The 14,206-nt window shown below is 41.0% G+C and overlaps 1 long non-coding RNA gene across 1 annotated transcript in view; it reads right to left on the bottom strand.

Annotated features, from left to right (window-relative positions):
• The window catches only part of LOC122461752, a 179,078-nt gene extending 165,643 nt beyond the window's left edge, over window positions 1–13,435 (bottom strand). The window contains exon 1 of the long non-coding RNA XR_006283908.1: window positions 13,341–13,435. This is a non-coding gene — a long non-coding RNA (uncharacterized LOC122461752). The remainder of the gene's footprint in view (window positions 1–13,340) is intronic.
• Window positions 13,436–14,206: the final 771 nt, after the last annotated feature.

The following is a 14,206-nucleotide window of genomic DNA, read 5'->3' as shown; positions in this document are numbered from 1 at the left end:
CCCACCACAAATACAGAACATGAGACCACTTCTGAGGAAGCTGGCATAGTCTTATGCAGTTGAAAAGGTCTTGAGATGACATTACGTCACCAGTTTACAGAAAGTTTGGTCCATAAATCACATAAAAGTAACCATTTGAAAAAGACCCTAGCAACAACCAGCCACTCAACATTCATCCATCAGCAAATTAAAAATAAGTTTAGACATCTTATGAGAGATGTCATTATTTGTCGTACAAACAGGACAATTTCTATTTTAGTGTTGGGCTATAAGTCAAACAGTTTATCTCTGGAATCGTCCTCTTGATAGAGAAAAGTTACTTTAAAACCTCTCAAGATGAAATTTATTTAAAAAATAAAACTAAGTGAAGTTTCTATAAGGTCAGTATTCGCATATACACTATTTCTCTCATATAACTCTGAGTCATTTAATAAATTACCCATGGAATCTGCCCTTTCACAAAAGGCTAGATTTCCTTGCAATTTATTTTATCTGCCCCAGGCTCCTTAAATAATGGGGTTATTCATTGTTTGTTTTATTAACCTGGACTCCTGATGAAGATGTCAGCTCCCAACATGCAACTGCACATCTGCCTCTTGGTACTCCAAGGAATTGCTAATCCATTGCATTACCACCCTGCGTGTTGCTGCTCTGGAATTAGAGATTTCTCTCTGCTTTAAGGTAGTCTGTTGCCTTACCAGGATCTCTCTCTCTCTCTGTCATAGAAGACGGTGTGAAACATGAGTAAAAAAATATTTTTTCCCATATTACAGCATATTTGCTGCCTGGGCCTCCCACAGCATGCAGAGCTACACAAGATATTCCCAGGCAATAAGTGCATTAGAGCACAATGTGGCCCTCTCGGGGACTTGTAACCAAGTTTTTAAGGCACAATGTGGTTGATTATTCAAATGTATTATGATGGTGCTTCAGGTACATACCCAATCCCAGTGGCCCTGATTCACAACAGCATTGGGAACGGTGCAGAAGCACGTATTTATGTGGTGTCCTGAACAGAGAGGGCGTTAAGCCCAGGCTTGAGTGCTTTCCAGAATTGGGGCCAAACCAAGCAAAGAACTTTCCACTACTCAAGGGCTTGCCACTTGTTCTCTAGCAACTAAACAAGGGCTTCTGGAATTTGTATTTTCAGTTCACATCACAGCACTGGGCACAGAACACTCTGCTCCCTGCTGCTCTTTGTGAGTTTGCGTGGAGAGGAGAAATGGGCCTGCTACAAGCATAGGGAGATCCCCATTGGTTAGGGGGATGACAGCCCAATCTGGCATCCCTTCCACAATGCAGTGGTGTGGAGCAATGAGTCAGTTCCCCTTGACGAGCTCAGTGGGAAGACAGAAGCCTTGAGCCTGATGGTAAGGAGATTGCCAGGGGGAGGGAGGCTGCTAAGGAAGTGGAATGGAAGAATCGTACAACAAAAGTTCTTGCAGGGTTTCGGGCATTTCAGCTCAGAAGCTGGCTCTGAGCGTGGATGCCGATGGCACTTGGCCAATGGATAAAATACAAATTAGCATCCAAACTAATTCTGGCATTCAGCTCCATACCCTACTGGGTTTGCCAGTCCTTAGCCTAATATCCATGCGTGTGCCTCTACAACATAAACTTACGCAGCCCACTGACTAGCCAACATTACATCACATGGAGCCCTGATTTGCAGAGGGGCTGAGCACCTACACATCCTGTGATGTTACACCTCCATATTCTTCATAGAAATATTGTTATGATATGAATATGGCATAACTCAGGTATGTTTTATACAAGATGGGTCATGTGAGGTATCATTAGAAAGGTTATAATTTACTGAATGTAATTATCCAATTTGTATGCATGTATCATTTCTGTATCTGAAATTAGGAATATTGACTATGTAACAATTACAATTGTGTGTGTACTTGGGGAATGCCCACCAGACAGTATACAATCAGCCTGGATGGGCCATTAGGAAAGACATTGGGTCTTTGAAGATGCTGATCTCCCATCTTCCTGGAGTTCCTTCCTGTGGATGTTACAAATAAGCCTTGTCCCATGGTTGCTTTAACAATGCAAGATCATGTGACGATGTCACCTGGTACGAAATACCAACTTGGACACTGCTGGTACTTTTCCACTGAAAGGGTGGGGGAGGAGAATCAAACAGGGAAACAAAAGATTCCCTCCATATGTAAATCCTATTTAAAACTGGAGAGTGTGAGTGTCAGTGATCCCTCCCCACTCTGAACTCTAGGGTACAGATGTGGGGACCCGCATGAAAGACCCTCTAAGCTTATTTTTACCAGCTTAGGTTAAAAACTTTCCCAAGGCACAAATTTCACCTTGTCCTTGAACAGTATGCTTCACCACCAAGTGATTTAACAAACAGTCAGGGAAAGGACCACTTGGAGTTCCTATTTCTCCAAAATATCCCCCCAAGCCCTTACACCCCCTTTCCTGAAGAGGCTTGAGAATAAACAAGCTGAGCACAGACCAGCCTTGGATTTTTAAGACCCAAAAAACCCAATCAGATTCTTAAAAAAACAGAACTTTATTAGAACAAAAAAAAAAGATAACAGAACAACTCTGTAAGATCAGAACGGAAGATAATTTTACAGGCAGTCAGATTCAAAACATAGAGAATCCCTCTGGGCAAAACCTTAACTTACAAAAAGACACAAAAACAGGAATTCATATTTCCTCCAGCACAGCGAATTTCACAAGCCAAAACAAAGCAAACCTAATTCATTTTCTAGCTAGATTACTTACTAACTTTACAGGAGTTGGAGGGCTTGCATCCTTGATCTGTTTCTGGCAAAGGTATCACACAGACAGACAAAAGCCTTTTCCTTCCTCCAGATTTGAAAGTATCTTATCCCCTCATTGGTCATTTTGGGTCAGGTGCCAGCCAGGTTACTTGAGCTTCTTAACCCTTTACAGGTAAAAGGACTTTGCCTCTGGCCAGGAGGGATTTTATAGGACTGTATATAAAAAGGTGGTTACCCTTCCCTTTATATTTATGGCAGTGAGTTAATCCTGGATTGCTGGTTCTTCACTGAATCTCCACCCAGGATGACTGCTGTAAACACCTAAGACTGATCTGGGGAGAAAGGACTGGGACCCAGGCTGAGACAGGGGTCTAGCCTGTGAAAAGAAATACCTGGAACTCTGAGCTGCAGAAACTCTGCAACCTGCCTAAAACAACATTTAGGGTGAGAAATTACTACTAGTAACCAGTTTCTTCAGTGAATTAAGCTTAGAGTATGTGTTTGTTTATTTTGCTCAGTAATCTTCTTTGTTCTGTTTGCTATCCCTTATAATCACTTAAAATTTATTCTTTGTAGTTAATAAACTGCTTTTGTTTTTTAAAACCCAGTTTGTGCAATTCATAACTGGGGCGGGGGGGAAGAGCTGTGCATATCTTCCTTTACATTGAGGGAGGGGGTGATTTTCATGAGTTTATGCTATATAGATCTCTATATAGCGCAAAACAATACAATTTTGGGTTTACACTCCAGAGGGTGCACGGGGTGCTGGGCAATCCCCTGGAGCGGAGTCCTCCCACAGAGAACTGATAGCAGACTCCGTGTGATTCTACAGCTGAGTGTGTCCCTGTGTGTATGCTGGAAAGGGGCTTGAGAGCCTGACACAACAGCACAGAGTGGGGGGGCTCACTGCTGTAAGTATAGGCTGTGGGGTAAACTGTTAAGTACCAAGATTGACTACATAATGGCCCTTGATGGTGGAAACAGGCTGATGCAGTAACTTTGAGTGGCAAAACAACAAAAGGGAATGACACCTGCCATGCAAAAACAAAACAAAACAGGGGAGAATAATAAATTCCACTACCTGAATCTGATATGGAAGGAGGGACAGACAAAAGAACTGTCACGATGTTGAGAATGTGAAGTAAATTAGAAGTTTATAAGGATTAAAAAAAAGCAGAAATAAGTCGACAAGATGGAAACATCTCTGCAATATAAAATGAGATTTCTTAATCCACTAACAATTAACTTAACATAACATATTTACTAGGCTAAAATTTTGAAGCCTGAATGGCTAACAGTAGAAACCGAAATCCATATTTTGGCATCTAATTTCATGGAGACTCTGACCTACACTATGAAGGCCACAGTGCTTTTTTGTGTGCATTGGATTAGCAGTAGCTACAACCTAGCCTGCTGTTAAGGGAGCTTTGTCGGGATTATTATTATTATTTTTTTTTTGCTATTTAGTAACACTGGAATTCGAATCACATCTTTACCTTGCCACTAGTGACTAAAATTGCACAGGCGATTGCAGAGCAATTTTTATCTCTTCACCGACTTTTTCGGGATCTTTCATTTGAATGAACAAACCTTTCCTCAGTTTTAAAAAAAAAGCATTTACCTGCTCCTCATTGTCCACTTATTTATGTCCAATTTCCCGCCGTGCTGTCTTAAACACCAGTAGGATGACAGCAAATACTGTTTTTTCTAGAAAAGTGGATACGCTGAAAACCTTATTGAAGTTATTTCACTCCCTCCTTATGTTACTCCTGTGTTAGTCTGCTACAATTTATCAGATTTGGCTGGACGGCTGGATGGACAGAATACTCCACTGAGCACTTTATCAACCATCTACTAGTCTCAGGCTGGCAGTTGTTATTATAAATTATTATATTATTCCCCTATATTTGTTGAGGGAGAGAAGTCAGCGGAGTGGAGGCTTAGTGAAAATATACAGTGCAGACAGAAAGACAGATTGGCTATTTCCATACAGTATATTTGCATAATGGAAACCTCAGTTTTAAACCAAAGCACAAGCTGAGTCCACAAAGAAGGGACTGAGCTTTTCAAAAGGTGTCTTGAGTGTTTGGCTCCCTGGCTCCAATATCCTTTATGCAGCTTTAAAAAAAAACTCAGCCTAAACTCTATTCTGCCCAAATTTGTTTTCCCATGTATCTAAAACAGTCTTATAATTGAAGCAAAAATTTGGAGGACTGTGGTTCACTAATGGTGTTACTAGGATGTGAAGTATATACCCCCTGCCCCCAAAATAAATAAATACTTTCTCACACACACATTCAGGGAAACATGTAAGGCACATAAAAGATCTACAGGAAGTATGAAGTGAAGGGAACACCCACCTAGCACATGTACAGATGTTTCATATTAGAAATGACAGTACCAGCTTTGGAAAAGGCTTGGATGCCTCCAAAAATTGGAGATACCCTCAGGCAAAGCCAATATTTTACTATTCACCCCCTGAGGGTATGGAGAGGCACTTGGACAAACTCCCAAGACAGTAGAACTATCATAGAAAGAAGTTTAGAACAGGCCAGGCAAATCTCATTGGCTCAGATACCACTTCCGGAGCTGTGCCATGTTGACTGAATGACTTCCTGCCCCAGCAGGCTAACTGTTCAGTTACTGTGATTGTAAAATGGACACAACTACTTTGACAAGGAGTGCTGTATCTCAGTCTCTTCTGGCATATCCCGGTACTCTTCCACAGAAATTAGAACATGGGAGCAAGACTGGCTTCTCAACTCCGTTATCTTTCCCTTCGCCTGTAATTTTCATGAAAGAGAACAACCAAGGGATTTGAAAAGACACAGCTCCACCAGCTCTGCACCAGCTCCTCTCCTGATACACCCCAAACACATGCTTGAGATCTTTATTGTTTAGTCCCTGCTGCACATTGCCGCCACTTGGAACTTCACAACGAAAGCAGGACTGTAACTCTCATCTTTCTACTCTAAAATCCTAAGCCACCATTATTTGCAATAAAGGAGAATCTTCACTTTATTATCAAGCCAGATAGCGTCTATCAAACCGTTCTGATTCTGTCCAGTAAAGGGCAGTGGTAAACTGATGTAACTGTTACCTGGGCTTTTCAGAACCCAAAACTGTGGTAACTTAACAGTTTCTTTCCAAGCGGTGTCAGGAATAAATCAATGGGAACACAGCAATTCCCTCTGATAAATGATTGATACAAGCAAGCGTGCTCTAATCTAAAACTACTATTTATTAGATATTAAGCACACACAATAGGCTTAGGACATCCCAGATATAGTTGCCCACAGTCTGAGATGGTCTCAGGTGATCACCAGCCAGGCTTTCAGGAGTCCTCTTTCCATCCAGCTGATGGGGAGTTTAAATGTCAGCTCCTTGCCCTAAGAAAAGCTCCCTTTGACTGCTCAGAGGTATTTACTTTTACCTAATCTTTTAGCAAAACACATAACCTACAGTGACTCCTAGTGGCTCAGCATAATGTGGTCACCAATTCCCCTAATTTCAACAAACTACTCATTATCTCAAAACATTTCTAGTATTTCTAGCTATAAACAACAATATATCAGGGGCACCTAAAAATCAAGGCAGCTATTCACTCGCCCTCTTCCATAACTTTCTATCCCATCCTCCCATTCTGATTAGCAAACTGCAAATATGCAGCTGTCTAACCTCACCTCACCTCACCAAGGCCTAAGATGATTCTTCGCTACATGGTATTTGGTTTTCGGCTGGCAGTGGTTGAACATACAAAATGGCTGACTGCAGTAATGTCAAGTTCTGGAGTACACACAGGAATGTCAAATTCCAGGGTAACATAAGCAGCCAATTCATCACCTTGTGCTTTCAAAGCTGTACTTAAAACGTATTTTTTTCAGTATGCCCCATTTAACAGAGACCTTTTACTGACTATACGGTATTTAATGGTGGAGAGCATGGCTTAGCCATGCATTCACTGCCACTACCCATTCTATAGTTGCGTCCCTGCTATTTATACTCTTTAGCTCGATGACAGCTAACACGAGTATGTGTTCATGAGCCTGAGAATCACACTCCTACCTCATAGCATAGACAGAGCCTTTGAGACAGATCCCTTCTATTAGCCAAGCTCCAGTAGCCAGCTTCACATTTATAAAAGCTCATTCACTGCCCATCAGGAATGAAGTTCTCAGGTTATAGCTATGAGGTGGCCTCAAGAGGGTAAATCATTATAGATGGGTTGGGATCAACTGTTGAAAGGTACCAATAACAGCTTGCTTTGTATTTTTAAGCAACGAGTAGAAGTTCAATCCTATTGGTGACCGTCAAATCCTAGTGAAAATTTGTAGTTTATATACAGATAAAAAAACACCTACACAATATGTTCCATTTTCCTCATGTCCACTGGCAACCTTTAAAGCCATCATTCACAACCCTGCCTAGCAATGGTGAAAGCTATGGGATTCAAGCGTTTTAACATATTTTACCTCTCCAGGATAGCGTTAGGTGTCATGATGGTAAAAATGCCTAAGTCTAACATACACTAGAGCTCTCACCCTTGCTAACACTGATGGTAAATCATGGTTACCAAGTCTGTTATGTAGATGCAGCCACTGTCTGCTAAAGAGAGATGCAGAGTGATAATTATCTAACACTTTTTCTGCAGTTGCACTAATAGTAATTCATAATGGTACTCTCCTCCTCCACAAATTATATTACAATGACAACATGAAGGATGTTCAACTCTAAACAACCTATAAAGCAGGTAATCTCTAAAGCAGTGGTTCTCAACTCTGGTCCACTGCTTGTTCAGGGAAAGTCCCTGGTGCGCCAGGCTGGTTTGTTTACCTGAAGCGTCCGCAGGTTCAGCCGATTGCGGCTCCCACTAGCCGCGGTTTGCCACTCAAGGCCAATGGGGGCTGCCAGTAGCGACGCGGGCCGAGGGACGTGCTGGCCGCCTTTCCTGGCAGTGGACCAGAGTTGAGAACCACTGCTCTATAGTAATGAGACCAGATAGAAGTTTGCAATTTGAATGCAATTCACCTACAACAGGATGTTCATTAGACTACAAATAAAATGACCAAAATAATAATAAAATAAAATGAAACAAAACATTAGTCTGTGGTTTATAGCAGTAGATCACACCTAACAAAATAAAAGAAAACCCAGCAGACTGCATTATCTTTTTAACTACATACTGGAGTTTTACACAGAAGCTCTTATGGAGCACTTTTACTACAGTAACTTTTTAAACTGATTTATAAAACCAATAAACTTGAGCCTGCCATTGTGTTCTCAGCAGTCAGCATCATGAATTAATTTACTGTAAGATGAATATTGTGGATTCATACGTTTCATACTAGATTTGTCAACCAGAAAGAATTATGGGGAAAAAAAACATTTTATATAGGATTTTTGTCTGTTGAAGCCAAGTTATCCTAAAGTGAATCAAAATTTCAATAAACAATTCTGAGCATACACAACATTGCAAAAAACATAATGTTTAAATTCAAACAGGCCATTGTTAATTATCCATGTCTAAATCACCCATTGCTTATATATTTCTAGATATATGTCAATGCAAAAGTGAAATGTATAGTTATACCAACAGAGAAAGAGAGATAAATAGAGGGTTCATTTGAGATTCTGTTACTCAGATTCATATTATTTAGGATTTTTAATACAAAGTGATTTCTTCCTGTCACACAGAAAAGATTCATTTTGCTAATACATTTTAAAAGACAGCAAGTGGCAGTTCAAGTTCAAAACACAGTGTAATATTTTAAAGTAAAATGTTTTCTTTTAGACTGAACAAAAACACTCAGCAACCAGTCTGTCTCCAATGGGCATCTGTTAATGAAAGCCTTCTGCACGATAGTCAATTCAACGTTATGTGGTTTTCTACTTCTACTGAAGAACTGTATGCTTCATGATAATTAAGTGAAATCTCACCCCTTTGACTCTTAAATCAGGCATCAGTCACCATAGCTTTCTATTTAGAATTACTCAAATTTTACTCATGAACTATTCTACTGGGTTTCAGTGTTTCTTGTTCATTTTAACAATTAGAATTCCCAATATTGTGAAAGGTGAAGATCCTTATTCTCTACTGCTATGTACCTGCCACAGTCATTTATATCTGTGAAAAGTGGGTGTAAAGTAACCATTCTGATTTGGTTGCATTTTACAACTACTTGGTATAGATGTGAATAACCATAAATGGGGCAAGACAGTGGAGATTCAACCCAATAGGTGGTTCCAAAGCTCTTTGGAATTAATAGGAGTCTTTCTATTGGCTTCAGTACCCAGAATAAAGTACTATTGGATGGGAGTAAAGGTAGCAAAATATTGCTAGCCAAAATATTGCCAATCCAAAACCAATGAAAAGATTCTATTTGAGTTCAGCAGAATTGCCCTCAGTGATTAAAGCAGTGCAATAAGTAGGAGGGTAATCAGTGAGTTACGGGTTGAAGAAAGAGAAAAGGAAGGAGTCTCAGTGTCTAGGGATGAAGCCAGGGAAGTGGAAAAATCAGTTCTGTTCAGAGCTTGAATAAAGATTTCACTAAGAATGAGCAGCGTATTTATAACTGTAATAGCCAAAATAACCAGATGTGACAACCATTGATCTGTTTTCATTTCATTCTTTGTCAATATTTAACTGCATTTTGTATTACTTAGATACAAACGAAACTCTAAGATGTTACTAATTTTCTGGTATATTGCAATACAGGAATTGCTGGGAATTATTTGAACGCAGAGCCCCACCCCCTGAGAAAAGGGCTGAACCAGGCCAGAGAGGCTGCGTGAACTTCAGCCAAGCAGTGAAGGCCTGGGGAGAGCCAATCAGGATGGGGGAAGGGGCAGCCAATCAGGACTGGGCAAGGTCCTATATAAAAGGCTGCCCAGCTAGGGAACAGGGCAGTCTCTCTATGACTGGCAAGGGAGGAGGACTGGCTCCTGAGCAAAAAAGGTAGCACCTTGGACAAAGCAGTGCTGGGGAAGGGTAGAAGGAGCTGGGGAGCTCTGACCAAGGAAAACCCCAGGCTGCAGGCCTTGCTACAAAGGGCCAAGCAGGTGCACAGGGCTGAAAGGGAAGCGGCCCAGGGACAATAGTTTGACAAGGAGAGAGAAGGAAGGAAGAGAGGCTGCCACTAGAGGGTCCCTAGGTCAGAACCCAGAGTAGTGGGTGAGCCTGGGTCCCCCCCTTCCCTCTTATACTACACCTGGCTGAGGAGGAGCGTGGCTTGATACAGGCTGTGGCTGGCCCCTGCAACAAAGGGGCTAGACTTTGGGGTTGCAGTCGGCCACTAAAGCTGGTGTAGATCAAAGACTGCTGGTAACACCAAACGCCTGGAAGGGGGTGAGACCAGAGCAGTAGGAACTGCCAGAGGGCAGTGTCCTGAAGAGGATGCTGCTGAGTGGGGAGCAACTTGGGTCCCCAAAGCAGCAGAGCAGATGAAGGGCAAGGCACTATGAGCAAAAGGTGCTCCATGACTGGGCAGAGCTAATTCCTGGACCAAACAGCGGGAGGCGCCAGCGGTGCTGAGTCTTGACCCTGTCACAGTGCTACACTTAGGGAAGAAAACCAACTGCACAAATACAGAATGGGGGGAGAAATGGCTTGGCAGCAGCACTGCTGAGAAAGATCTGGGAGTTGTGGTGGATCACAACCTCAACAAGAGTCAGCAATGCAAAGCTGTTGCAAAAAAAGCAACTGCAATTTTAGATTGCATTAATAGAGTCATAGCATACAAGTCATAGGAGGTGATAGTACTGCTCTTCTCAGTGCTGGGTAGGCCTCAGCTGGAGTACTGTGTCCAATTTTGGTCACCAATGTATAGAAAGGATGTAGAGAAACTGGAAAGGATCCAGAGGTGAGCAACAAAGATGATCAAAGGGACAGAATGCAAGCCATATTAGCAAAGGCAGATGTAACTGGATATGTTTAATTTGGAAAAGAGGAGAGTAAGGGGCAGATACTTGAAAGGCTCCTTGAAATGACCAGAAAGGGGTTTTACACTCACAAGTAGTTAGTCCATCTCAAGTGCTGCATTATATTGAAAGTGAAATCAAATGAAGCTGCTGGGCAAGTTCTGGAATCCCATTCCAAATACAAAATACGGTTAATGAATGAACATCACTCTACCAGAGGGTACCATTGGCTCTCTAATTTGCTAGAAGGCATGACAACAGCTCATTCAAATTTCTGTTAAAACACCCACGAAAACAAAAACAGAATGGTATTTGCAATTTTGTTGTCACAATCGATACGTGCCATGGTCTTTTGAGAAGAGTCATTGGAACGGCAGGCCAAATTCAACCCTGCCAAGGTGAACTTGGTTCAAAGTACGGCCATATAGTTCTGAACCAGTAATGATAAGATGTAGCGTAAATTGAGGGTTCCGCTATTAGCAGGATTTCTAGAATTCATCCTCGTTAAGATATTTATTGCACAGTGGATCACTTCATTCCTCAAAGCAATGTGCAGCAAACGTTCAATGTGCATTGCTTAGGGCTGGATATATTATTGATATGCTAATAGCATCTAGCTTCAGGGCATTATAGATACAATATAAATATTTTGAGTCACTGCTTTAGATAATATGAAATAGAGTGGAGAAGTACATAAACTTTTAAAAGTTATCACAGCTAAAGCCGGTCAGGAATTTTTTGGCAAACTAGTTTGTCAGAAAAATCCCAATTCATCAAAACCAAAAAAATTTTTGTGGAAACGTGTCACCAAAAGTCCCCACTCTGCCTAGTTTTCTATCTGGCCCAATTAAGTCCCCATTTTGCATGATTCAGAACAGGGAACATATGAACAGCCATACTGGATCAGACCAATGGTCCCTCTAGCCCTGTATCCTGTCTTCCAACTGTGGCCAGCGTCAGATGCTTCAGAGGAAGTGAACGGAACAGGGCAATTCATCAAAAGATCAATCCCCTGTCACCCATGGGAGACTTGAACCTGGGTCTTCCACATCTCAGTAAGTGCTCTAACCAATAGGCTGGTAACTTTTGAGGTGAGGGACTCGCTCTCTTTTTTTCATGAAGAATTTTGAAAGGTTTTGGTTCATTCTGCATTGGAACAAAAACAAAATTCCAAAACCTCTAAATTTTTCGTGCACTGGAATTCCAACCACCCCTAATCAAAGCAACTTTCTTCTGTAGAGTTCATATTGACTTTGTGTGATCTACTAGCATGATGCCCTGCAGCAACAAGGACTGTCCTTGAGGGCACTACCTACAAACTCTAATGTAATACTGGCAAACAGAAGTGAATGACTGATATCATCTAGAGGGTTCTTGCACCAGCCTTACATATTCTGGCGATATAGGTTAAAATCTTGATTCGGTCAAACTGGAAAATGTTTATTCACAAATCCTAATTGTACCTTGTAAGAGCAGTCCACACTACAACCAGGTCAGTGGTCTCAGAAATAATAGTCATATCGAGGCTTCAGCCCAGTTTGGGAACACACTTAAAGGACATTCTGCACTACAAATTGGAACCAATTAGGAGACAACCAGCTCCCCATAGCTTTATTGTAGCAGTAGCATAACATGATGTAAGTTGCATCTTCTCTGCACTGCCTGAGCTGTGTAGGGAAGCCTGGAAAGCCTCTAATTATACCATGCTGTTATATCCTTACTTTCAGGAGAATCAAATTATCCTTGTTAACTTTCAGGAATAATGCAAAAAACCAAACTCACTCTGGTTTACAAAAAAGCAGCTGATAATGAGGAGGAGGGGTGCAGAATTTGCATAGATGTTGTACAGGTCTTTGTAGGTTTAGCCAATAATTTGGGGAAAGGTCACTTTTTGCCTAGAGCTCAGATGAGAACCATTATGAAGCAAATGGATTAAATCAATGTGAACCAGACTAAGAGGAAATAATAAATGAACTACAAATTATCTATCCCTTTAATTGGTCTGAGCAATTAGATTCCATTAATGGAGATTAACAAATTGAACACCTCAGCAAACCACTTCAGATTTCACCTTGACCAACTCTTTTACATTCTGCAGAAGTGAGCAGGTGGGAGGATAAATTAATCTCACTTTTCTCACATACATTGTACCAACTGGTCCATGCAACACAACACTATTATAAAATTTCATTTTGAGTCACACGACTCAAAAGCTTCATAGGAAAAGGGAGGACAGAAGTGTTAACACAGAGCCCAATCATACAAGCCATACCATTGACTTTACAGAGATTACTCACATGAGTAAAGAATGCAAAATGACAAGGAAACACAAACTCCAAATATTGTGAAACTTTACATTTTCCAAACTATGGCATTCCTAAAGTATTCTGACTTCAAAATTAAGTTCCAAAACTTATCAAGGTAGCAGGATCTAAATAATCCATAGAGATTTTAACATCCATACTTCATTGGCACAGGAGCAATTTCAGAACAGATTTCTAGAGTTAATGAATAACACAGGACTGACATAGGTCTACTTATTAGCCATGGCTGCAAGATAGCTAGCAAAAATCTAAAAGGTTAATTGCTTAGTTAAATAAAAAGAAAAGGTGCCAACACATTCTTTCTGGATGTCATTTCCTTTTCAGATAGTATAAAACATATATTTACCAGTTTTAAGCAGAAAACTCAATCAAGATGAGGTTGTATTGCTGGCTGTCCAATGGCAGTATGCTGAAAAAGAGTACCTTTCTGGCTTACTAATGTAATTCAGAGGTATCTTAAACTGGTGCTTTGCAATTATAGAACTCTGCATGTCTTTTATCCTTTAAAGAGATCTAAAAAATAAATATTTAAAAATGTGCCCTTGCAACAGCAAAATTGCACAGCTCATTTCTCAAAGTCAGCAAATGCAAAAGTTCATGCTGAATGTGCAAATTGTACCTTGATCTCTTGTGTGTGCGTGTGTGTATATGCATAAAAATACCGGCCCCATTCTCTGGGGCAGTAAGTCTGTTTGCATCACTCCCCCTGCAGCAAAGCAGGTTTAAACCTGGAGGACTAGAGCACCTGAGGATTCCTTGTCCTAGCCTGGGGTGAATTCCCCTTAAGCACAGGAGGACTCCATGACAGGGGAGGGCTGGGAACAGAGCTACACTGATTTTCACCAGCTGAGGATCAGGCAAGCTGTACTTTAAAAGCACTACTCCCTGCATTCATCACTAAAAACAGCTGTTCCTATATTCAGCATTGCTGATAAGGTAACAACTCATTTGAAGAACAGCATAACACATGGTTCCCAACAAACACAGAACAAAGAAACATCTGTTTTGTTTTCTTCCACTCTCACACTTCTTTCTTAGGTGTCTGTCCTATTCAAGTAGCCATTAAATCAATTACCCTTAACTAAATCCATTATAAAACAAAATCCTGCAACACCACAATTAATGAAACACAGATAATGAGAATCATCACAGTATTGAACACACAGCACCTTGTTTCCTACACAAACAATGCCACAGAATCAGGAATTTTTA

This window comes from Chelonia mydas, chromosome 9 (assembly GCF_015237465.2).
Source record: "Chelonia mydas isolate rCheMyd1 chromosome 9, rCheMyd1.pri.v2, whole genome shotgun sequence".
Lineage (NCBI taxonomy): Eukaryota > Metazoa > Chordata > Testudines > Cheloniidae > Chelonia > Chelonia mydas.
Note: the sequence above shows the minus strand (reverse complement) of the source record. Positions and strands in the feature narration are given on the sequence as shown.